Source organism: Natator depressus, chromosome 1 (assembly GCF_965152275.1).
Source record: "Natator depressus isolate rNatDep1 chromosome 1, rNatDep2.hap1, whole genome shotgun sequence".
In the NCBI taxonomy this organism is placed as follows: Eukaryota; Metazoa; Chordata; order Testudines; family Cheloniidae; genus Natator; species Natator depressus.
The window spans coordinates 72,125,013-72,152,330 of record NC_134234.1 but is presented as its reverse complement, the minus strand read 5'-3'; the positions used below and the strand labels follow the sequence as shown (position 1 = coordinate 72,152,330).

General features: G+C 41.0%; 1 long non-coding RNA gene across 1 annotated transcript in view; it reads left to right on the top strand.

The window, feature by feature from the left end:
- LOC141982213 (uncharacterized) overlaps positions 1 to 27,318 on the top strand; it is a 42,695-nt gene that overhangs the window by 14,682 nt on the left and 695 nt on the right. The gene's annotated exons all lie outside the window — the stretch shown is intronic.

Below are 27,318 nucleotides of genomic sequence, written 5' to 3'. Positions count from 1 at the left end.
TATTATAAGAATACTCTTTGAGGAATAAAAGTCTGACTATCAAAAGAATACATTTCATACACCAAAGGACAATATATTTACAAAATAATTACCAACCCCCTTTGAAAATAATTAAAATAGCATGAAGCTGTAAAAAGAATATGTGCGAAGGGCCTGATCCAAATTCCATAAGAGTCAGTGGAAAAGCTCCTATTGATTTCAACAGCTTTGGATCAGTCTTCTAGGCTTTCAAAGTCCTAACATTGGCAAAATTCCTGTGGAAGTCAATGGGAGTTATACTTGAGGAAAGACTGTAAAATCAGGATCTGCACTTGCAGTTCAGAGAATAAAAAACTGAAATGGCCTGTTATAGTAATGGAATCTATTTTCTGTTTAATACATTAATGTATAATCATTCACCAGGCAATCAGTATAAAATTGGAATTAAATATTTGTTATCCAAACTGACATCAAATTCATAGAAAAAAAAAACAATTCTGCTCCTGTGTCTCTTTATGGTGTATCATGTAGATCACATGGACTTGGAATAAGTGACATTAACTCAGTGTGAAGCAGCATAATCTAATATGGCAGCATCACATGGGTGCATTAGAAGCACAAATGAAACATATTTTTAGTGTATCTGCCACTATCAATCCACTGCAGGACAGAGGACTCCCTGCATCTTACATCTTCTGCACTATCTGGTTATTCCTGCATTCCTGCTGCTCTCGATTTTTTTCCAAGTTCTCTCTCTTCATGGTGCTGCTTTTTCCCCTCTGTAGGGATTTTCAGTCCTTGGCATACATTCTAGAATTATCTTCAACAATCTGTCATCTTTTCTGTTAGTACCACTTCTTGCACACTGCCATTTGTTGCTCTGGATCTTCTCACTCATGCCTTACTTCATGTTCCAGCCCAATCCATTAATTCTGTTCCTAATCTGGTAACATAATTCTTATTATTACTGCTCTCTTTATTTTATTCTGTGTGGAACAAGTCATGTGTTGATTGTTTTTCAAGCTGAGAGAATAATATATCTCAGCTGTATAGCATGAGAAAGACAACAATAGTACAGTAGTTGTAAACTTGCTTCCTGACGGGTGAAATTCACCCTGGTGCTGAAAGCAAGCACTGGCCCTATGCAGTACTTACATCCCACTTAAACTCTCAAATAGGATGGAAATAGGATTTAAAAGGAGACTCAGCCTTGTCCTGATTCTCTGCACAGGAGTGATTTGCACCCCAGGTGAAAGACAAAGGGTAAAATTTTCAAAAGTGACTGTGACACTCTGTATCTTGGGGGAACACCCTACATCCCCATGTTCATCCTGAGAATATGATTGTGTGGTATCTAATGCAAAGTTTGTCATGTCGGGTGTCTTTGGAAGGCTCATGATGCATGGAGAATTGTTGTTATGGTAATGTTATAGGTCTTAATTTCATGTATAAAGTTATGAGGCTTAAAATGTGTTCTCGTGGCTTAAAACAAGCCCAGGCAAACCTCTCCAGGAACAGAAGGGCAGTTTACACCTCATCAGGGCATGTATGAGACAAACCCAGCCCAGCATCACAGGAACAAAGGACACTGGCCTAGGCAGCCACAAAGGATCTGTTGGACTCTCGAGTAAGTCACCTCCCTTCCCTTGGTCAGTAAGGGACTACGATGAGGTAATGCTCACCTGACTCTGAAGGGTGGGGGGAGCAAAGCCAAGAAGGAAGAAAGAACACAATAAAAGGGAGAGATGTTTGCCATGCTCTTCCTCTCTCTTCCACCTCCATCTACAGACACCACCAAGTGACTGAAGCACTGATCAAAGGGGAGAGTCTGGCTAAAGAGCAACCAGCCAGCCTGCGGTGAGAAGCATCTAAGTTTGTAAGGGCACAGAAAGTGTTGAGATCAGCTTAGAATGCGTTTTGCTTTTATTTCATTTGACCAAATCTGACTTGTTGTGCTATGACTTATAATCACTTAAAATCTATCTTTTGTAGCTAATAAATTTGTCTGTTTATTCTATCTGAAGCAGTACATTTGGTTTGAGCATGTCAGAGACTCCCCTTGGGATAACAAGCCTGGTACATAGCAATTTCTTTGTTAAATTGACAAACTCATATAAGCTTGCAGCGTCCAGCGGGCATAACTGGACACTGCAAGATGGGGGTTCCTAGGGTTGTATCTGGGACCGGAGATATTGGCTAGTGTCATTTGGTTGCATAATCCAAGCAGCAGCTGGCCAAGAGCAGCTTACATGCTAGAGGCTGTGCATAAACAGCCCAGAAGTGGGGGTTCTCACAGTGAAGCAGGGTAAGGCTGGCTCCCAGAGTCAAGGATTGGAGTGACCTAGCAGATCACCAGTCCAGATAACATCAGGGAAATATCACAGTGACTTAGGTACTTAGGAGTCTAAGTCTCATTGAAAGTCAGAGGGACGTAGTTCCTAAGGGCCACATTTTTAAAGGTATTTACATGCCTACAGATAGGCATCTAGAGGGATTTTTAAAAGAAGCTTGCTGCCTAAATCCCAATTGAATTAAATGGAAGTTAGGTGCCTAGTCAACATCAAACATGCATAGTCTTCTTAGGATCATTGCACCAACCAAGGTGACCATGGTTGATGGCACTGTGCCAGCATCATGTAGTGAAGTTTCCAGATCTGGCTCAATCATATGGAACTATGAATCTTCAGGGCAGCCCTGCAGGTGGGGCCACGGTAGAGTGAGGACATACACTCTTTTGCACATCAACGGAGAGTTTGAAAGTATGATGTGATGGGGTGTTTTCATCCATACTGAAGTCATGGCCAAAGAGCACGCAATGTTCCCTTTGAATGTCATGAGGGATTGAAAGAAGGCCAGATCTTTGCAAGATTATGACCTTTTCAGAAAGTGAAATCATTTTATGCTCTTGATTTGACACTGACAGCACATATGGCATGCTTCTAGTGAGAATTTAACTACCCACTTCATGTGGTGTATATTGACATCAAAGAGGCTTTTTGATCTGGTTGACAGATAAGCATTATGGCTTGCACTGAAAGAAGCTGGTGTTTCAGATGTTCTGCTAGATCTGGTGCTCAATATTCACACCACTACTGGTGCAAGAATGTGCATTGGTACACAGCCTTTGCGGCATTTCTACACAGCCTCGGGTGCACAGGCAGGAATGCCTTATCATCACAGCACTATTCTGTTGACCTATTGACTGGATATTAGTATTTGCCATTCTACATGCTACAATGGAGGTTTGCCAAGAAGCATTTACCAACAAAGGCTACAGCAACAATATTGGCTTTCTAGGTGCCTAGATGCTTTTGAAAATTCAACAAGGCTCCAATCTGAAACTTTAGGTATCTTGTTGCCTTTGAGGACCTGGCCCTAAGTGCCTAGGTCACTCTTGAGAATGGAACTTAGGGTCCATTGAAAATTGTACCTCAAACACCTTATAATATCCTTTACCTTGGATTTTCTTTAACCTGTATTGAGGCCTCACTGCAAGGGCCTGATCCTGCAAATACTTGATTCACAAGAGTAGCTCTTATTTATAAGTAATCCTGTTTACTTCAGTCAAACTACATATGCAAGTAAATAGTTTAAAGGAAAGGGTCCCTAGCCTGTAATTCAGTGGTATTTACTACATTTTGGAAAATTATAAAGCAAATACCTGTTTTAAACTGGCTGTTCTGTTCATTCCCTCTGGAACACCTGGCATTGGCCACTGTCGGAATAAGGATACTGGGCTAGATGGACAATTGGTCTGTCCCAGTATGGCCGTTCTTATGTAAAGGTACTTTGGATCAGGAAATTCAGTTAAGGGCCAAATAGCTTAGTTAACTGCTACAGATGGGCAAACAAGATATAGCCAAATATTGCAGCTAACATGATGATACTTGGCTATTTTCACTCTTTGTTCACATTGTTTTTGTTTGTTTTACTTTATGGTGGGATTTTTTTTAAAGAATGGACTGGAAAATGGAAATCCCTACACATGAAAAATGTCTTGTTTTTGAAAAATTTTCCCTCCTCAGTCAGGATGAAAAGTGAAATAATGTGTATTTTTTGTAGGAAAGGATTGCCAAAGAAATTACATTTCAGGAAAACCAAAGTGGAATATTTCAGCTGCTGGGCTGCTTACCTGGAATGCTCTTTTCAATTTCACTTTTTCCTTGCACACAGGAGATAAAATTGATAAGACCCTTCTAGGCAAGCAGTCAGGGAGAAGTCATTTTGATTTTTCATCCAGAAAACTTACATTTTCCGGCAAACAATTTTTTTCTGTGAAAATTTTTATTTTACAAAAAAGGGCATTATTCATTAGAAAGCTATTCTGATGGAAAACTCCCAACCAGTGATTTATTTATTTATTTATTTCTCCTTGCCTAAACTCTTGCCTATGTAGTCTATTTAGGCTCTAAAGTTGACCTGTGATGGTGTATTCCTCTGACCCCAGGGAGGCCCATAGAAGTCAATGGGGCTGTATATGGAGGCAGTCTTCTGCTTGCGTGGAGCTCATTGCAGGATCAGAGTCTTAGGCCTTAGGCTTTGTCTACACTGCACGTTCGCTGGTGTGAAAAAAAACCCAACCCCCTCTTAGACAAAAGTTTGACCGATGAAAGCACCAGTGTGGACAGTGCTATGTCAGTCGGTAGAGGCGATGCGTCGGGGAGGGCATGTGGGGTCAAGTCCCCCTTCCCCTCCCCAGTGTCTGGCCCAGGCAGGGAAAGAAAGGGGCAGGGCCAGAGCCAGAGAAGAAGGGGTGGGGCCAGAGCCTCTTCCAGCTGTTGGGACACTGCCAGGTGCAGTGCAGCAGCTGCCTGGGAGAGTGCCTGGCTGCGACGATGGCGGGCTGCCTCCCGTTCAGGTTCAGCTTCCAGGGACAGTGGCTGAGCAATCCGGAGCCCTCCCACCCTCCAAGCATGCTTGGCCCCTGTCCCTGGAAGCCAAGCCCAGGCAGGGAGTGGGCTTCCGCTGTCTCCCAGCCAGGCTCTCTCCCAGGCAGCTGGCTACGCTGCACAGAGTAGCTGCACTCTGCACTGGGAGCGGCTCCGTCCTGCTCCCTGACCAGGCCTGGCTGCCAGGGAGAGCAGCCAAACGTGCTGGGGGAGAGCTGGTGCAGTGGAGGACAGAGTCTCCTCTTCTCCTGCAGGTAACATGAGGTGGGGAGGAGGTGGGGGGAGCATGGGTGCCCCGGACTGGGGGCAGGGCAGGGAAGAGACATGTGAGGAGGTCACATGTCCTCCCCTTTTGCTTGTGCCTCCCCCACCCCAGTATGGGGGGAGTCACCAGTCATCTATGTTGGCGGGAGAAGCTTGCAGAGGTGGGTTTTTTTATGCTGCGGGACAGCTCTCTCCTGTCCGCATAGAGCATCTTCACCAGGTGCTGTTGCAGTGCTGTATGTATAGACATACCCTTAGACTCTGAACCTTCAAAGATGTAAGCACATGCAGAACTTTCCATACAAAAACTGCAATGGCTTTAGTGTAATTACACAAATATGTAAAGTGACTCATATATTTACCTTTTTGCAGGCTCAAAGCCAAAGATTATAAACTTTTTGGAGCAGAGGATTTGTCTTCATAAAGTTTCTGGAAAAAAAAATCACCATCATTCAAACAGCTCTATTAGTTAGTTAATGAATGCAGAGCACACAGAAAATGTAAAATGCTCTATTATTTATGTGATTCAATGGAAATCAGAGAAAGAGGTAGCAGGGTAATTTCAAACTCACAGAAGGAAGGAAAACAACATTTTTTTATTTTTATATTGTGGCATTTTGTAGCTATCCAAAACTGTCATTCCTTAATTATGTTGTGTATTTAAAAGTTTTTGACCGTTCTGTGAATTGTCAGATTCTATTGTACTCTCACACTTCGCAAAGTGTGGATCAAACATTTCTACAATTATTTGCAAAGCTGTATGTTGCAGTGTACACAACACAGTACCATCTGGAATCCACACAATGCTATTCCAAGCTGATGATTTATGTTAGACCTAGAGCCTGATCCAGCAACCACTACTCAACTGAGTAGCTGCCCTGAATTCAGTGGTATTACCCAAGGGATGGAATTTACTCCATGTGCATTTCACAAGTCATACGTGCGTTCTGAAAACTAGAGCTGGCTGAAAAAAATGAAACTATTTCCAACTTTTTTTTAAAAAATGATACATTTTGAACAGCTGCATTAAACTCATTTCCAAATTGTACATACCTGACTTTCAAATAAGTTAGATTTTTTAAAATAATTGAGATGATTGGATCCTGGATTGGTAATAGGCTACAAAGCCTTTCTCCTCTAATTTACTGATTGTAATATGGTGTAAGTTGGTGGTGATCCAAAGCTCTTACTATGTGAGGCCTTTGTTGTGGTTTATTCAAAAGTAATTGGTGATTTCAGCCAGATCCTGGTGGACCAGTGTTCACAACACACAAAAAATCCCCACAATAAACACTAAAAATGCTATTTTAATTGTCACTAGTTGGCATTGTTGGTTGGCAGCCCACTGGAGAGAAACCAAGGATTGGATGGTTTATAAAAAGAGAGTTTTCATTCTCCATGCCTGTGGTAAATGTATTATCAAACAAAGTTCTACCATAAGTACAGTTTGTCAAGTTTCAATTATGTTCCCATTTCAGACAGTGCACATGCTGTGTTAAAATAAACAATTATTTCACTATGTGAGCAAGTGACATGCTGGAACTCGGTGTTAGCAGGCCTGTAACTGCAGCATGGCCTTAATAGAGGTTGCATGGTCTCCACAGGGACATCTAGGGAAACCTCTATATTTAAACACAGACAACTGCTACTAGTTCCTACCTGCTGGACACCTAAACTGAGCACAGCTCCAGCCTGAGCCTTCTCAGGAATCTTTGGTCCCTCTTTTTCAGGCACTTGATCTTTTTTATACAGCCTCCTCTCTCCTCCAGCTTCCCTTACCCAGCCCTCAGCCCTCCAATCTCCCAACCTCTCAGTGCATTCTTGTTAGGATATCCTAACTTTTCCACTTCTGCCCAGAAGATACAGGATGACAAAGCCAAGTCCAAAGTGTACCAGAGTGTGCCAAACTGCATCATGGGATTTGTAGTCTTTACAGTGCCGAGCCCCCATGAGTCAATTGAAAGTAGTTGCAGTTCTTTGGAGCCAATACACAATATATAGAGGCTTAATCAAAACACACTTGGCCAGGTTCGGAGGTCTCCATGTATAATAAAAAGGATATTTTCTTTGTATTTTATTGGTCAGAAAGAATGGGGAGAGTGAATAGCTAAAGGGAATTATAGCAAATTATGAATCCGTTCACCTCTAAGTCACTGGTTGAAACCAATACAAAGTTGGTAGTGATGGAAAGTTTTATCATCTGATGACTGTTCAGTAGTGTATTTGAAATGAATTATTGGTCTCAGTCCAGTCTTTAGTGTGCAGAATACAAAAAAAAAACCAAAACACTGTCAGAATGTACAGCCTAGAAAATAGGAAAAGGATGGAATGGACTTGGAGACTGAACTATCCTTACCTTCTTAGAAATGTTGATATCATGCTTGGCAAGAAAGCTTGCATTACTGCCTCATCTGTGTATAAACAGAAGTAATCATTTTACAGCACAGTCACTCCAACGCTCATCATAACCACGACATTCAGCTTCACAAATGGAAAAAACCTTATAATTGGGGGGCCGGGGTATAGATCACCTTTTATTTTAAAAAATCTGTAGTTCATATAGAAAGAGTTTTCAAATGGAAGCTTTTAAATTGGTGTAGTATAAAGTTAGCTTCTTTGTTTACAAATATAACTCTTTGGATGAGAAGTGGTCCCCAATAAAAACGCTGAATCCTAGGACACCTGCAGTTAGTGAGCTGGGGCAGGGACTGGAGAACTGCCTGCAGTTCACGTAGCTCAGCCCCAACTCTAGTAGCATACATATACCTCATAAACTTTTACATGCATGATCTGATTTCAAAATAGTATTGTACAATATATCCTCAGTTCAGTGAAAGATGAATGCACTTAGCACCTTCCAGAATCAAGACCTAAATGAATGACTGAATTCAGGCCTGCCGACAGCAATTCCAAGCCCCAGGGCAGAACAGTTAATGGGCCCCCTAGAAAGGCATGGCTGAGGTTTATGACACTACTTTTTATATCCTATTGATAACACATTAGAACCCACTATATGTAAGTTGTGGCACTGCTTGAGGTAATTAACTTTTTTTTTCCCAGTTACAGCACCAGTATTAAACAAACTGTGAACCTAAATATAAGATGTAGAATTTGTTATTTTGAATTGTATATTAAAATTAAATAAATACATTGTGGAGCGAAATTGGAGAGAGTCCAGTGGAGGGCAACGAAAATGATGAAGGGGCTGGGGCACATGACTTATGAGGAGAGGCTGAGGGGACTGGGCTTATTTAGTCTGCAGAAGAGAAGAATGAGGGGGAATTTGATAGCAGCCTTCAACTACCTGGTATGAAATTAATTCTTTATAAGATATGGAGCATCGTATACAGTACATATGCTATAGAAGAGGAAGTTGAAATAAAACATACAACACAAATTTTCATTGCTAGGAAAAATATTGGACTTTATCTGATCTTGAGAGGAAAAGTTATTCGTATGCATGTCCTTAATGTGGGGCTTTGTATCTTTGCACAGTGACCAGTCTTATTGATAGTGCTATACTGAATTGCCTGAAAACATTATAGCCAAAGATGCCTTCCTGAATATTGCTAGATATTTTCTTAAGGTACAAATATGTGAAGTGATAACCGCATTCACTGAATTGTGTGTGTGTGTGTGTGCACGGCCAGGGCTTCCACATGCCCGCCCGGCAGCCTTTGCCACTGCCGCTATACCACCCCAGACGCGCCAAGGGGCCCTGCAGCCCGCTCGGGCGATTTAAAAGGGCCTGGGGCTCCCGGCCGCCACCACTGCTACCGTGGCAGTGGCAGCAGTCGAGGGCCCCCGGGTTCTTTTAAATTGCTCGGACCCCTGGGCAATTGCCCCCTTTGCCCCCTCGTCAGCAGGCCTGACTGAATTTTGCTTTATCAGCAGAGGCCTTCCCTGGGAATGGTGTGGAGCCATCACATTCCAGCTTACACTCAAGAAGGGAGTGTACATTCAGAGCTCTTTAGTGTGCAAGGGAAGTGCCTCTACTGCCTTTATGAAGCAGCTTTCTGAAAGCTTCTAGAGCACGCTCATCCTGATTCAGGATATTAATTGCTGCCAGGAAATTTACCACTACAGAGCAGAGGTGGTCAAACCTTTTTTTTAACCAGAAATGGTTTTTCAACCAAAATTAACATTTTTCTGGGGGAAAAAAATTCATCTTGGCTGAAATTAAAAACAAGAAACCATTTTTTGGTAAAAAAATATTGGATTTTGGTGAAAGTTTTTGAAAACCCAAAATGTGTACCAAACACTGGAATTTTTTTATTAAAATGATTTTTGCAAATAAAAAGTGTTTCAGGTTTTTGGTGGGTTTTTTGTTTGTTTGTTTTTGTTTTTTTTAAAACCTGGAAACTTTTCCTTGATTAAAAAATAAAGATTTCCTCCCAAAAATCTCCCGAGAAAAACAATTGGTAGTTTTTGACCAGCTCTACTGCACAGTCCTGGCTGTAGAGTCAAGGGAGTGCAAGGGTTGCATATTGCAGTCATCAGTTATGATGCAGATGTTGATACTAGAATGAAGCTCACTGGAGCCTGAGACAAGACATTCTTGGTAAAAGGTACTTGCTGTGGAAGACTCTGCTACAAGCTATCAGGAGGAAGTGACAGTCTAGAGGGGGCTGTCCATTCGTGAAAACTCGTTGTCAGACGTTGCCACTAAACAGAAGGGTGGATTAGGATTATTGTCAAGACTCTTTACAAGAGCTCAACCATATTTGGATAGTATTTCACCATCCCTGTCAGAAATCTCTCATGCCTGCAGTAATACAGTTCATTCTGAAAAATGTAATATAATGAAGGGAACTGGAACAACGGGTTCCATTTTCAAACACGAGCATATATTGTTATGGATAAGAGGCTGTGGGAGATAAGCCTTGGGGATGCTCCTGGGTGAGCATGGAGAGAGACAGCACAGTTAGAGCATGTAATACCGGACTTAAAACCCCATTTCCTACCACTCTGCCTGTTCATGTAATCACTTTATTGATAAAGCGGATGGTGGCATAGCCCTTGGGAACCGTGGATTTTTCTGACAAGATCCTAGCCAAGGCATGGAAATGGTAAAAACAAGAGTTTGAACTGTATGCACATGTTGACATGCCAGGGGACAAAATCAGTAAAGTATAACTTATTTTATCTCATCACAGAGCCGGATGGAGAGGTATGTGCCATTGTGAAGCTCACCATTGATTTGACATTGGCACGAGCCTTTGGAGCTCTAGCGACCTATTAGAATTCCCACCTAAACCCTCATTTGGTGGCCGTAGCAAAGACCAATGCCATCTTACATGGCATAATGTGGAACAGTGCCATGACAGCCTATGGAACTACAACCCCACTGTGAACGAATCAGAGAACATTGCCTTCTATACCAATACCAACCTGGATTTGGCATCTGGATGCCTCCTATACCAAGACCCCTAGATTTGGTGTCTGGATGCTGTACTGTGGTGTTTAGCACAATAGAAATACATAGATACAGATAAAGATAGAGAGATGTATCATGCTGTAGAAATTATACAGAATGTAATCAAAGTATTTTTCCCCCTTGGTCAACATTTTGCTGAGTTTGATTTTAGAACCATATTATTATTATTATTTCTATAAGCTGCACATATGCTTTTTGCACATGCATATCATAATAACATTTACTGTTAATATAGAATCATAAATATTTAAAACACTCTACAAACATTAATAATTGGCCAAATTCTAAGAGATTCCGAGCACCTGCTGATCACTGCAACTCCCAGTGAAATGATTGGTGCCCAGAACTTCAGAGGATTTGGCCCAATGGGACCTGCAATGAGTTCACATAGTGCTTAGTGTCTCCCACTATTTGGCTCTTAAGATCAGATTTTGCAAGGTGCTCAGTGCTTTCAAAGAGGTGATGTGTTCCCTCATCTCCCATTAAAGTGAATGGGAGTTAAGTGTGAAGAGTGTCTTGATGGACTGAGCCCTAATGCTGGAATACTTATGCTTGGTTTATACTGCATACGTACTCTGGTATAACTATGTCACTCAAGGATGTGAAAAATCCACACCCCTGAGTGACATAGTTATCGCAACCATAACCTGCTTTGTAGACAGTGCTTTGTTGGCAGGAGTGCTTCTCATGTCGACATAGCTACTGCCTCTCATGGAGGTGTAGTTATTAAGCTGATGGGAGCTCCCATTGGCTTAGCACATCTTCATCAGATGCGCGACAGTGGTGCAGCTGCATCAATGCAATTGCACAGGTGTAAATTTGTAGTGTAGACTTGCCTTAAGTGTTCAGCATCATTACTCCTATTGTGCTTTTCCCTCTCTTTTTTCCCCTCTTTTGATCTTCATCTTTATAACTTGTGGGTTCATTTTTCACACATTTATTGGCTTTTATGGTAGAGGTCCTCTCATAGCTTGTGTCAGTTACAAATATAGGAAGATGCAATGTTTGATTCAGCTGATTCAGATGAAATGTAGTCTTTATTTCCTTTAAAATTCACCTCTTTCTCTTTGTAAACAAATGGAGAATTTTTTAGGAGCTAAATGTAACCTTCTTAATACTTCAGCTTGACCGATTTCTCATTGTGAAAGCTTTGTTCACTTAGTTAAAAGCTATCTCATAGATCTATTTTAATTATATAGTGATAAGATTCAAGTCTGTGTTCAATTCTGGGTCACTTCATTACCAGAAATATATTGATGAATTGAAGGGAGTGTAACAACAAAAAAGACCAGGGGACTGAAGTGATTGACTTATGATAAGCAAAGATTAAAAGAGCTAAATATCTGCAGCTTGGATGAGAGACAATAAAAGAGGAGGCATGATAGCAGTCTGAAAGGGTGCGAACTGTGAATTGGGATAAGAGGTGGTGGCACAAAAATAATTGACAGTAGGAATTAAATGTGATAAAATTAAGGAAAGAAAAGTTAGGATGAAGATCAGTATCAAATTTCCTAGTGGCGAGATTCAACCTAGTAGGCTGTGCCAGTGCCCAGAGGAAGAGCTGGAACAAATCCCCATCATTTGGGGCATTTAAAACTAATTAGATGGAACAAGAACACAGGAACAATTCTGCACAGAGGAGAAAGAGTTTCAATGACCTAATAGGTCTTTTCCATCTCGAGACTCTATGAGATTTCCACCTCTAAATCTATCATTTTTACGATGAATCAATGAAGAAATATTAAACACCTTTGAATTCCATTATATTACAGGCTAAGGGGACAAAATTATCCAGGTCATGCCCATTTAATACTTACAATTTTTACTCTTAGCTGTCACCAGATTGGAGGAATTAAGTTAAATAATTATGCCAAAAACCTCAAGTATCAAATATGCTATAAATTTTCAAAGCATTAAAAGTGTCAGAAATAAACTCCATACAAGTAGCAACTTTCTGAAAAAGTAAAACGGTGTGATTTTGACATCTGATTGTCAGTGATATCTCTTATACGTTTGAGATGAAACACCGAGGCAAATTCAGACCTGACGTTCCCCAACACATCAGACTGCCTGAGCAGGCATGCTTTGTTTTTCTCCTGCGAGGCTATAAACAGCACCATTTTCCATAGGTATAAGTTACCACTCAGCCCTTCCTAAGCAAGCACATTTATTCTCAGGGTGAAAGCATTGGTGCTCAGTGAAAACATATTAAAATACTAAAAGAAGCTACACATAGGCTGATAGCTTATCAGAGATCACACCTCCAACTCCAACAAGGGCAGTAGCAGATGATCAGTCCTTCAAACCCCACTAAGTGTTTGTCTGTGGCCACAAGTCCATAACAGCTGTAAATTCAGAACAAGCATCTCCATGAACCCATGATTCACTCCTTTATACGGTTTTGATTTTGATCTGCAGATACCATGAACAGGTAATAAGACGGACCATGGTCCCTTCCTCAGGGCAAAGTTTCAAAAGTTTGTGACTTTGCTTAACTTGAAGTGGTCATTTACATTCACCTCCTACAAGGTATTTCCTAGGAACCCCATTTAACTTTGTTTATCTGGCACATTGTTCAAAATAGTCCTTTGAAGCTCATTACAGTTACCAAGGTGTGCATTGACTATGTATCCCTGCCCCCTCTCCCCGGCACAGAAGTTATACACAATCCCACAATAATATATGCACTTTGCATACTGAATACAATGAACTCTTAAGATACTTAATTCAATAAGGTTTGTCCAGGATTTTGCAGAAAATTACCATAGCTGTCACATTGATCTCTGATTTGTCAGATGTCTAAGCCTTTGCAATATTATTTAATGTTTATATTAGCAATCCTTTTCTGAAGTTATGAGAAGCAAAGAAAATATAGCTGGCTCTTATTATAAAGGATTATAAAGCAGACTTGGATCAATGTGCGTATTTAAATATTATACTTTGTGTTTTTAGTGCTTGGCTGAACATTTCTTTGTCTTTGAGAATTCACCATTATAAGGCAATTGGCCTGAGAAATGTAGGGCAAAATCCTTCTCTCTGAACCACATAAAGGCAGTCATTCCACATGTGGAAATCCAATGACAGGCTGAACCAGATAGTGGTTTCAAAACTAGTGCATAGAACCTTCTAGTGCATAGAAACTGTCATGGATGGGTATAAACTGTTCAGGAAGGACAGGTACGGGAGGAAAGGTGGAGGAGTTGCACTGTATGTAAGAGAGTGGTATGATTACTCAGAGCTTTAGTATGAAACTGGAGAAAAGCCTGTTGAGAGTCTTTGGGTTAAGTTTAGAAGCAAGAGCAACACAGGTGATGTCATGGTGGGCGTGTGCTATAGACTACAGGACCAGGAGGATGAGATAGACAAGGCTTTCTTTGGACAATTAACTGAAGTTTTCAGAACACAGGCCCTGGTTCTAATGGGGGACTTCAACCACCCTGACATCTGCTGGGAGAGCAATAAAGCAATGCACAGACAATCCAGGAAGTTTTTGGAAAGTGATGGGAACAACTTCCTCGTGCAACTACTGGAGGAATCAACCAGGGGCCATTCTCCTCTTGGCCTGCTGCTTACAAACATGGAAGAATTGGTAGGGGAAGTAGAAGTGGGTGGCAACCTGGGCAGCAGTGACCATGAGATGGTTGAGTTCAGGATTTAGCTTTTCTAAATAGTCCTTATCCTGTTATTTCACCACTAAGGGCTGCTCACCTCCTCCCCATACTGTGTTGCCCAGGACAGCAGTGTGGGAGCTGACCTTGTCTGTGAAGACTGAGACAAAAAAAGCATTGAGTATTAATGCATCTGAGGGTGCTGAGGGAATTGGCTGATGTGATTGCAGAGCCATTGGCCATTATCTCTGAAAACTCATGGTGATCGGGGGAGGTCCCAGATGATTGGAAAAAGGCAAATATAGTGCCCATCTTTAAAAAAGGAAAGAAGGAGAACCCAAGGAACTACTGACCAGTCAGCCTCATCTCAGTCCCTGGAAAATCATGGAGCAGGTCCTCAAGGAAACTGTTTTGAAGCACTTGGAGGAGAGGAAGGTAGCAGGAACAGTCAACATAGATTCATCAAGGGCAAGTCATGCTTGACCAATCTGATTGCATTCTATGATGAGATAACTGGCTCTGTGGATATGGGGAAAGTAGTGGACATTATATATCTTAACTGTAGCAAAGCTTTTGATGCGGTCTCCCACAGTATTCTTGCCAGCAAGTTAAAAAAGTATGGATTGTATGAATGGACTATAAAAAGGGATCGGCAAGCTTTGGCACGTGGCCCACTAAGGTAAGCCTCCTGGCTGGCCGGGCTGGTTTGTTTACCTGCTGCATCTCCAGGTTCAGCCAATCACAGCCCCTATTGGCCTGGAGTGGCGAACCGTGGCCAGTGGGAGCTGCGATCGGCTGAACCTGCGGACTCGGCAGGTAAACAAACCAGCCTGGCCCGGCCTGCCAGGGGGCTTACCCTGGTGGGCTTTGTGCCAAAGCTTGCTGATCCCTGGACTATAAGGTGGATAGAAAGCTGGCTAGATTGTTGGCCTCAGTGGGTAGTGATCAACGACTCCATGTCTAGTTGGCAGCTGGTATCAAGAGGAGTACACCAGGGGTCGGTCCTGGGGCCAGTTTTGTTCAACATCTTTATTAATGATCTGGATGATGGGATGGATTGCACCCTCAGCAAGTTCACTGATGACACTAAGCTGGAGCGAGAAGTAGATATGCTGGAGGGTAGGGACAGGGTCCAAAGTGACCTAGAGAAATTGGAGGAAACCAGAAAAGACTGCTCTGAACTGAGCATGACTGAGGTGATCTGAATTATGGTGTCTTTATGACAAATATTCATGAATGAGTTAATGAAGATTATACTAGTTGTCACAGGTGCCTTGAATGGGTTACAGCTGAGAGAGCCAATCTCACGTCAGACTGTCAAAAAACTGGGCAGATACATCCAACTGGTGGTATATTCTATAAGTAGATTTTAACCAAACTAGCAAGCAATGTGTGCTCTGGGATAACTATGCTATTTAACATGGAGCCACAAGCAGTCCCCTAAGGCCCTCGAAACTTGTGATAAAAGGTTATTAAAACCAAAAATCACCTCACAGGGTCTTCCAGCCCCAAAGGGTGAGTCATTTACCCCAGGTCAAGGTATACTCCAGATCTCATCAAAGACAATACTGATAACCAATTTCTTTAGTAAACTAAGGATTTATTAGCTAAGGAAAAGAAATCAGAGTTATTGAGAAGTTAAAGCAGGTAAGTACATTACAGTTGAATTAAAGTTTGTAAGTCCAATATGATCGCAGAGATATAGTAATTTGCTGGTTTCCAATAGTCTCTATAGTTCCAATAGTCAGGGTTACCTAGAATGGCTCTAGGGATCTGGGTCCAATTGCTCAGAATTCCCCTCTGTCAGAATTCATCAGTCCAGAGATGATAAATCACTCCCAGGATTCAGTATTTTATAGATCTTGCTCACAGAAGATAAGCTGAAAAAAGTCTGGCAGGTGTTCCTAGCGCAGCCTGGGTTCTTGCTTTGTTGACCCAATGCACAGGATGTTTGCGGATCTCCCATTGTCCTACACAATGACCCATGCTTTGAAGTTAACAACCTTCTCCGTTAAAGTTCTAAAGCTTCAGTCCCGATTGATGGACCATTCAATTACAGGGACATACATAATACAATTAATAACAGGTATCTGACCCATTGGTTTTCATGAGCTATGTGACAGCCAGGAACAACCCTTCATTAGCTAATATGCAGTTTACATATCTTACATCTAAAAGCTAAACATCCTTTGATCTAGGGTCAATTATGTACAATGATACCAATCCCAGGAAACAGATTGGTGAAGATAATAACATTATTATGTCACGAGCTTTCATGCATTTAAAGCATATGTAATTACTGGGAGCATGCCAAGTACAGGTAATGTGATAACATCCCCCTTTTTCTCTGTTCTAACAAGTGATTTGGTTTACTTAACACTTCCTTCAGATTGTGACCTGAGCTAGCTAGCTGTCAGTGCCATACTAACCAAGATTTTCAAAACAAGTGTCCAAAGTCAACCTCTTATGTCCATATTTAGATACCTGAGTGGGTGGCCTGATTTTTTCAAAAACTGAGCACCCTGTAGCTCCCATTGCTTCATAGAAGTTCAGACAAAATCACAGTGATGGAAGGCAGGGGAAGGTCATTCCAGTAACACAGTTTTGACTGGCCCCAAGCTGCTTGATTATTTTTATGGGCTCCTTTAAAGTCTCTCTTGTTTTCAAGAAAGCCACGTGTGCTTACAAATGATGTATAATGTTTGTTATTTCTGGATGAATGCACTTAATTATCTCTAAAAACCATTTCACCAACAGATGTCTCCTCCTCCTTCCTCTCTGGTACTAATCATTCTCTACAGTTGCAAAAGTTTTTCTCAGTCCTTGTGTTCCCTCTCTTCTTATCTCTGAAGGATTTCTCCTTCAGGGTAAAGCTCCTTCTCAAAGCCAAAATGTGCGCAGCTTAAAGTACACCATAAAAGCTTTACAGATACTTTCGGGTGCATATTTGAATACATCCACCAGATCTGCCCAAGCAGCTGAAAAAGAAAAAAAGCATAATTTTAATAATTTTTGCAGTCTTATGTTAACAGCTAATGCTTAACAAACATCTACCAGTACTATTAATGCTACATGACCGTTACAAGATGAAACGCACAAATTTAAGTTTGATCTCATGGTATTAATGCCACAGTTACACACCTGCTGTATTTTCTGTGTATCTTGATAACAAAGGGTAAAATAGTAAGATTTAGATTCAAAAAGGAAAAGAAATAGAAGATGTTGCTTTTGCAAAATGGCTGAGTTAGTGTTGCTAGATCAACCTTAATTCTTTGAATTTCCTGACTTTGGAGAGTCTTATTTTGCAAGTTTAATGTCATGATGATAACACTCAGAAAGTATGGATGATGATGATGATAATAATAAAGTATATCAATTTTGAATAGACTGTACGTGCCCAAACTCCTGAGAGATAAACTAATAATCCTGTTTTTATGCTTCTGAGAAGATGCATTTCAGACTGCAAAACTGGTCAAGACATAAAAATCAGAGTAAATGCTTCTTATCTGTGGTTGTTTACAATAAAATAATCTTGTCTTGTGAAGAGAAGATGTGAGATAATTACTGTTGTCTCTTTGGTTGAATGAAAAGCTGAAATGATGGTTAAATTTTGTTGAGAAATAAATGATGAACACTCCATGGTGTAATCTGTTTTTAACCAAAATGAATGAAGGTTTATAAAAATTACATACTGGTTGTTGAAGAAATAGAGAAGTAACTCTTTAATTAGAATTGGGTGAAATTCTTCAATCACAACTTTTTTTCCTGCAAAACATACAGATTTTGAGACACCAAAATATTTTGTGAACTCATGTTGGTTTCTCCAAATTCATTAAATTGAGGGGGGGGAAATACTAAAAAAAATCCCTTAAAATCCTTTAAAACATAGATATTTTTCTTGTCATTTTTAAAAGGAAATGTTTCAACTTTTGATTCAAAACCATATTTGTTTCCAAAATTTCTTTAAGGTCAATACAAAGCCATGAAAATATGTTAAACTGGTCAAAATAAAAACATTTTCTTCAACCCCAAATTAATTTTTTTGACTTTTGATTTGCTGGAAAATTTGAAAAAATATTTTCTGTTTGACTCCAAATTATTTTTTTAATTGCCAGCAAAAAAAAAAAAAAAAAAGGTTATTCATACAGCTCTACTTTGAATACAGCAATAGCACACAGGCTTTTGGAGAAACCCTAAGAGAGAGCCTCCAACACTACTGTGGCCAAGAAACAACTGTGTCTCTGCTTCTCCTTCTTTACAGCCTCTCACTGAACCTACTTCCACTAGCTCTCACAGTATGGAACCAAGACCTATGCCCTTCATTTGCCATCTGGGATGCCCTGTTAGCTTCATGAGCTAGACACATGGTCTTGCTCCTGAAGTCAACCCCTTCCTCTGTGTCTAGATGATACATCAAAAGAGACTTAGCTGTGCTAATGGGAACAAAAGAAAATGGTTTTGCACACCCATTCATTTTAAGGTCTGTGATTGACTTGCATTCAAAAGCCCCAAGGGTGGGCCAAAAGCAGTTTTTCAGTATTACATTAATTACATTTACCATAGTATATTATATTACTTGTCTGATAGGAAATTTTGATAGGAGGAAAATCTTATTAAAAAAAAAAGGAATGGTAAGTTTGAGAAATTAAATGGAGAATTAAGTTTATCGAAAGCAGGGGTGGGCAAACTATGGCTCAGGGGCTGCATCCAGCCCTACAGAGGTTTTAATCTGACCCTCAAGCTCCAGCTGGGGAGCAGGGTCAGGGCTTTCCCTGCTCTGCGCGGCTTCTGGAAGCAGCGGCATGTCCCCCCTCCAGCTACTATGCGTAGGGGCAGCCAGGGGGCTTCACACAGTGCCTCCGCCCCTAGCGCTGCCTCCACAGCTCCCATTGGCCTGAAACGGTGGTCAATGAGAGCTGCAGGGGTAGTGCCTTTGGAGGGGGCAGTGGGTTGAGTTGCCTGGCTGCGCCTCCATGTAGGAGCTGGATGGGGGTCATGCTGCTGCTACTGGGAGCTGCTTGTGGTATGTGCCACCTGGAGCATGCACCCCTGACCACCTCCCACACCCCAACCCCTACCCCAGCCCTGATCCCTCTCCTGCCCTCGAACCCCTAGGTCTCAGCCCAGATCACTGTCCTGCACCCCGAACCACTCATCCCCAGCCCCATCTCAGAGCCCGCACCCCCAGCTGGAGCCCTCACACCCTCCCACACCCCAACCCCCAATTTTGTGAGCATTCATGGTCTGCCATATAATTTAAATACCCAGATGTGGCCCTCAGGCCAAAAAGTTTGCCCATCCCTGATCTAAAGTATACTGGACACAGACTCCAGGAAATGAGAAGGGTCTGCTTATGAGGGAGTTCTGTTGCTAGGAAACTGTAATTCAAAATGCCATATTTTTCTGTTCATTTTAAATGGTAAATGAGTAAAGAAATGAATGAATGTTGATTAATTAACATACCTCATAGATAATGAATACAGGTAGCTATCAACACATGGATGAAACGTTTGTTTTACAGATTGAAAAGCCAATACGAAGTGAAAGTCTCAAGGAAAACCCAACAAAAGAAACTAAACATGACAGCTAACTGCTTGGTTAGATGAAGTGATTCCAGCACATAAGTCAAATAAAAATAAATAATGGGAATTGTACAGAATTGGAGCTGCTTTGTAATCATTTGGTAATATTGCATTGTGACCTGATTTTTGGGATGTTTACAATATGAATATATTTGTTTTAGTTTAAGAGGAGGCTGTCAGAAAGAAAACAAATAGGAAAGCAAAATAATGGCTCAAGATCAGGGATGGCTCTACCAATTTTGTTGCCCCAAGCAGTCACCGACGAATTGCCGCGCGTTGCAGCAGAGCTGCCACTGAATTGTCGCCGCACCCGGAAGAGCGGTGGAGCTGCAGCCCAAAAGCCAACGTGGTGGGAAGAGCAGCGGAGCGGCCGCCGAATTGGCGCCACGGGACACGGACTGCCGCCCCATTCTCAATGCCGCCCCAAGCACCTGCTTGGAAAGCCAGTGCCTGGAGCTGGCCCTGCTCAAGATAAGCCACCCCTCAGCAAACACTTGAGGGTTTTTAAGGGATGATGCCCCAACTATTAGCTTTGAAGATTTTACCTCCTCCCCATCCAATCTGAAAAGCTAGTTTTGTCCAGAAGAGCCAAAGTCTGGAGAAGCAGAAGTACAGAAGGACTGTGGAAGTTTAAAAAAGTTTTTCCTTTTTTAAAGTAATCGTAGAGAAACTAAATGAATTACTTGCTTCAGTCTTCACAGCTGAGGATGTTAGGGAGATTTCCAAACCTAAGCCATCTTTTGAAGGTGACAAATCTGTGGAATTGTCACAGATTGAAGTGTCACTAGAGGAGGTTTTGGATTTAATTGAGAAACTTAACAGTAACAAGTCACTGGGACCAGATGGCATTCACCCAAGAGTTCTGAAGGAACTCAAATGTGAAATTGAGGAACTATTAACTATAGTTTGTAACCTGTCCTTTTATTCAGCTACCGTACCCAATGACTGGAAGATGGCTAATGTAATGCCAATATTTAAGAAGAGCTCTAGAGGTGATCCTGGTAATTACAGACCGGTAAATCTAACGTCAGTACCAGGCAAATTAGTTGAAACAATAGCAAAGAATAAAATTGTCAGACACACAGAAGAATGTAAATTGTTGTGCAAAAGTCAACGTGGTTTCTGTAAAAGGAAATCATGTTTTACTGATCTATTAGAGATCTTTGAATGGGTCAACAAACATGTGAACAAGGGGGATCCAGTGGACATAGTGTACTTAGATTTCCAGAAAGCCTTTGACAAGGTCCCTGACCAAAGGCTCTTATGTAAATTAAGTTGTCATGGGATAAGAGGGAAGATCCTTTCATGGATTGAGAACTGGTTAAAAGACAGGGAACAAAGGGTAGGAATAAATGGTAAATTTTCAGAATGTAGAGGGGTAACTAGTGGTGTTCCCAAAGGGTCAGACCTAGGACCAATCCTATTCAACTTGATAATAAATGATCTGGAGAAAGGGGTAAACAGTGCGGTGGCAAAGTTCGCAGATGAGACTAAACTGCTCAAGATAGTTAAGACCAAAGCAGACTGTGAAGAACTTCAAAAAGATCTCACAAAACTAAGTGATTAGGCAACCAAATGGCAAATGAAATTTAATATGGATAAATGTAAAGTAATGCACATTGGAAAAAATAACCCCAACTATACATGCAATATGATGGGGGCTAATTTCGCTACAACTAATCAGGAGAAAGATCTTGGGAGTCATCATGGATAGTTCTCTGAAGATATCCACACAGTGTGCACTGGCAGTCAAAGAAGCAAACAGGAGGTTAGGAATCATTAAAAAAGGGATAGTGAATAAGACAGAGAATATCTTATTGCCCTTATATAAATCCATGATACATCTTGAATACTGCGTAGAGATGTGGCCCTCTCATCTCAAAAAAATATACTAGCATTAGAAAAGCTTCATAAAAGGGCAACTAAAATGATTAGGGGTTTGGAACGGGTCCCATATGAGGAGAGATTAAAGAGGCTAGGACTTTTCAGCTTGGAAAAGAAGAGACTAAGGGGGGTTATGGTAGAGATATATAAAATCATGAGTGGTGTGGAGAAAGTGAATAAGGAAAAGTTATGTACTTGTTCCCATAATATAAGAACTAGGGGCCACCAAATGAAATTAATGGGCAGCAAGTTTAAAACAAATAAAAGGAAGTTCTTCTTCACACAGCACACAGTCAACCTGTGGAACTTCCTGCCTGATGAAGTTGTGAAGGCTAGGGCTATAAAAGGTTTTAAAAGAGGACTGGATAAATTCATGGAGGTTAAGTCCATTAATGGCTTTTTGCCAGGATGGGTAATGAATGGTGTCCCTAGCCTCTGTTTGTCAGAGGGTGGAGATGGATGGCAGGAGAGAGATCACTTGCTCATTACCTGTTAGGTTCACTCCCTCTGGGGCACCTGGCATTGGCCACTGTTGGTAGACAGGACACTGGGCTGGATGGACCTTTGGTCTGACCCAGTATGGCCATTCTTATGTTCTTATGCTTTTTCTCTCATTCTCTGTGGGGGAATTGTTTGGAGGAACCAGGCTTAGACATAGGTATCCACTGTAATGTCTGAAGAAGTTAGGCCTTCCTAGGTTACCATCAAGAGATGGTAAGACTTTAGGTAGGATAGATGTGTGTAAAACTTCTTTTAAAAATCCCTTTTTTTCTCTAAATGCTAGAAAATAAACATTACTTTGGTTTAAGAAGGCCGCTGGATCACGATATAGATCACTGGTCACAGACTCCCAAAGGAAAGAACTCAGATAGGCCTGCTGGTTAAGCATGGTTGATATATAGGCTACCGTAGCCTAGTCTAAGAGTGGGGGAAATTGCATGATCTCAACTCAGGAGTGGTCAAGGCTTGAAGGCCCCTCACCTGAGCGGGTGTACTCAGAGAGACCAGAAAGGGGATAGAGCATCAGCTAGCCCTACAACTGAAACAATAACATAAAAAATGTGAGGAGACATTATAGACCATTAAACATTCAAACTTGACTTTGCAAAGAAGAAACAGTGAAGTATCGGAAGAAACATGGAGTGTACATAGTTAGCCAAGGGGGTTACACCACTGAGTATGAACTGTGCTTTGAGCATCACCTTATCTACTTTATGAGAAAGAAGGGCATCTCTTTTGTGTTTTTTTATTTGTAGCTGCACAATGGTACTGTGAGTTTTATTCCACAGATGTTCACATATAAATATCTCTGGAAACCCCAGTTCTGCTTTCACAATTTCAATGGTTTAAGCAACAAATAGACACCAGCTTGGGGTTTCCTTTTCTGGGATACCTGGTTTTCATCTTCATAGCGCTGTGGTTTTTGCACACCATCCACAGGGTGCCAAGTGACTGAAAAATGCTATCATTCTGGTTTAGTTACAATTTGCGTCTATCTTGCACTCACTTCTCAGAGGTGTAAATGATTGCATAGGCTGCAAGACAATGGAGAATCACATCTGCTTTTTTATTAAGTAATGTTTTACATTCATGTTGCATAGGTAAAAAGACTATACAATGTGCAAGGCAATAGAGAGTCAGGCCCCTTGAGTTTAAAATGCTGGCACTAGCTTGCATAGAGTTAGTAATAATGTCATTTCTTTGGTTTCTATTTTTCTCTGCATTGCATGGCTATGGGAATATGGGGTGGGGGAGCAGGGAAACGTCTGGGCCTTTTGTTATTAAAGTATAAGAAAGAGAAAATTAATCTCCTACAGCAGGCAGGTTAGAAGTCAATGAAAGTGAAGTAAGTCTCATTTTGATTCAGATTTTGTACTGCCTCAGAAGAACTTCATCCTCATCTTGTGTCTTTTGTGCTCATTTTTGGAACTGAAAGTATTATCCCTACTTGTGTGATAGAAATAATTTGTTCCTGGGTTCTTAGCCAGTAGTGTTCCAGAAACATGACTAACTACAAAGCGATTCTCCCAATGCGTTTGTCAAAACAATGTGAAGCATGCCCAAGTGCAATACCAGCAACAAAGCACTGATGATATTTCTAAAGTACCACTTAATTAAGTTGTTGTTCATGCAGTAAATACAGCATCAGACTCCCAGGCCTAGGATACTGTGTTGAGGGACATTAGATCTACACAGCAGGCACTGGAAACAAGGACATGCTTCAGGCATAATGAAGAAACCTGCAAAAAAAAAATGTAAAAGATAATGCAGTAGGAGATAATCAGATCAAAAAGCATTTTCTATCTTTTTACATAGACAAATTTTCAAAGGAATTTTTATGCTATACAGTTGAGTGGATTGAGAAATCTATATTAAGGAGAAGGGAGTAAAAATACATGATTAAAAAAAAACCCAACCAAACAACCTCCCCCCTCAAAAAACAAAACAAAAACAAAAAAACAACCAAAATCCTCTTCAAAATGCTTCCTTGTTTCCTGTAAAGGAAAGAAATGGTCTGTAGTTAAAAACACTACTTATAATTAGGAACATCCAAATAACCTTAATGTCTTTTCGCAAACAAAAATAAATTATTTCTTTCTCTTTGATGGCACTGATTAAACGGATAAAGTGAAATTGAAATAGATACATATTTCAACCTCTAGATCATGTGTACGGGTGTTTGAGTGAAGGTGATAGAGGAAAGGTCATTTGTTTAACATATTAATGTTTAATTCTTTATTATGTAAATTGGAAGGTAAAGTAATGCCTAATGAAGGTAGTAATGAGAACTCTTAACTTGAGGATATGTTTGCCTGATAAAGATTAAGAATTTTTTAATGGAAGAAAAAGTCTGTTGCGTTTGCAGATATATCACATAGCTTCCAGGCTTATCTGAGTGTAAAGAAAATAATGTTTCTTTGCTGTAACAGGGTAAAAAGCCTTGTGGATGGGGGGGAGGTATTTATTGTAGATGTGATATTTCTTGACTTTAGTAAGGCTTTTGATACTGTCTTGCATGAACTTATCATAAACAAACAAGGGAAATACAAGCTAGAGGAAGCTACTACAAGGTGGGTGCATAACTGGTTGGAAAACCATCCCCAAAGAGTAGTTATCAGTGGTTTGCAGTCAAGCTGGAAGGGCATATCAAGTGGTGTCCTGCAGGGATCAGTTCTGGATATTGTTCTGTTCAATATCTGTATAAATTATTTAGATAATGGCGTATAGAATGTACTTATAAAGTGTGCAGATCATACCAAGCTGGGAGGGGTTGCAAGTGCTTTGGAGGATAAGATTAAAATTCAAAATGATCTGGACAAAATGGAGAAATGGACTGAAGTAAATAGGATGAAATTCAGTTAGGACAAATGCAAAGTACTCCATGTAGGAAGGAAAAATCAGTTGCACACATACAAAATAGGAAATGACTGCCTAGGATGGAGTATGCATAAAGAGATCTGGAGCTCATAGTGAATCACAAGCTAAATATGAGTCAACTGTGTAACACTGTTGCAAAAAAAGCGAACATCATTCTGGGATGTCTTACCAGGAGTGTTGTAAGTAAGACACAAGAAGTAATGCTTCCGGTGTACCCCACAGTGATTAGGCCTCAGCTGGAGTAATGTGTCCAGTTCTAGGCACCACATTTCAGGAAAGATGTGGACAAATTGGAGAAGAGCAACAAAACTGATTAAAAGTCTAGAAAACATGACCTATGAGGGAAGATTGAAAAAACTGGATTTGTTTAGTCGGGAGAAGAGAAGACTGAGAGGGGCACGGTAACAGTTTTCAAGTACACAAAAGGTTGTTAAAAGGAGAAGGGAGAAGAATTGTTCTCCTTAACCTCTGAGGATAGGACAAGAAGCAATGGGCTTAAATTGCAGCAAGGGAGGTTTAGATTGGTCATTAGGAAAAACTTCCTAACTGTCAGGGTGGTTAAGCACTGGAATAAATTGTCTAGAGAGGTTGTGGAATCTCTGTCATTGGAGATTTTAAAGAGCAGGTTAGACAAACACCTGTCAGGGATGGTCTAGATCAGGGATCGGCAACCTTTGGCATGCGGTCCATCAGGGAAATCTGCTGGTGGGCCGGGACGGCTTGTTTACCTGCAGCGTCCGCAGGTTCGACCGATCGCAGCTCCCACTGGTCGCGGTTCGCCGTTCCAGGCCAATGGGGGCTGCAGGAAGCGGTGGCCAGTACATTCCTCGGCCCACGCTAAATCAAGAATTGCCTTTCCCTTTGAGTGTTCCAGGACAAGCAGCTCCAAGAGGCAGTCATTTATGGTGTCTAGAAATGTTATGCCTGCATCTCTTCCTGAGGTGACATATAGTCGAATCCTCCATTGTTATTGCATTTTCTGCCTTTGTAGCTGCTCTGATTCTTTCTGAGCATTTCACAATCACTGTCACCATCCTGGTCAGGTGGTCAGTAGTATATTCCTGCTGCTGTGGTCTTATTGTTCAAGCCTGGAATTTCTATCAATAGAGAATCTATGGTACAGCTTGATTCATTTAAGATTTTTACTTTATTTGACTGATGCTTTTTTTCACATGTAGTGCCACTCCCCCACCAATGTGACCAACGCTGTTATTACTCTATATTTTGTATCCTGGTATTACTGTGTCCCATTGGTTATCCTCATTTAATGCCTGGCACTCTAGTTCACCATCTTAGTATTTAGACTTCTAGCATTTGTACATAAGCACTTGTGCATTTTGTTAGTATTCAGTTGCTTGCCTTCATGTGCTATATTTAAATGGGACTCTTTTATGTTTGACTGTTCCTCACTACCTCCTATCTGAACTTTACCAGCTTCTTTCCTGTCCTCTTTTCTAGGATATAGAGTTCCCTCCAAATTCATCCCTAAGGAATGTCTCCACCCAAAACATGTGCTTCTTTGCACGTTAACTTTCCCCCAGCCCTTAGTTTTAAAAAGATTCTCTACAACTTTTGAATTTTACATTCAAGCGTCTGGTTCCATTTTTAGTTTAGATGGAGCCCATCCTTCCTTTAGAGCTTCCTTCTTTCCCAAAAGGTACCCCAGTTCCTAATAAACCTAAAACCCTACATCATCATCTCATCCACACATTAAGACACTGCAATTCTGCTTCTCTTTCTGGTCCTACACATGGAACTGGAAGCATTTCAGAGAATGCTACCATGGAAGTTCTGGGCTTTAATCTATTACCTAGTAATCTAAATTTGGCTTCCAGGACCTCAATCCTACCTTTCCCTATATCATTAGTATCCATATGTACCATGACCCCTTGCTTATTCCCAGCACTGCAAATAAGTCTGTCTAGATGTCTTGGGAGATTTTCAACCTTTGCAACAGGCAGGTTGCTCCCCCGCAACATCTTCTACAATAGTATTCATAAAGAAGGAGTATTGATTCATATGACTAAGGATAGTGGTTCGCATAGGCTTGGCTTTTAAATCCAAACACCATTACTGTTTATGTTCAGGGAGCTGGGAGGGGTAGCTTGTGGTTGTTTTAATCTTGATGGTGAAAATGCCTTAAGATGTGCTTTTATTTAATATCTAGAACATCATGTAAGCAAATTGATGCAAATTAATATCAGAGGAGGAGGGCACTAGCAAAGGTCAATGGGGAGATGTGAAAGAGTGAGAGAGCAGGAATGGTAGAGATTAGGGCTGTGTAAATAACTCATTTT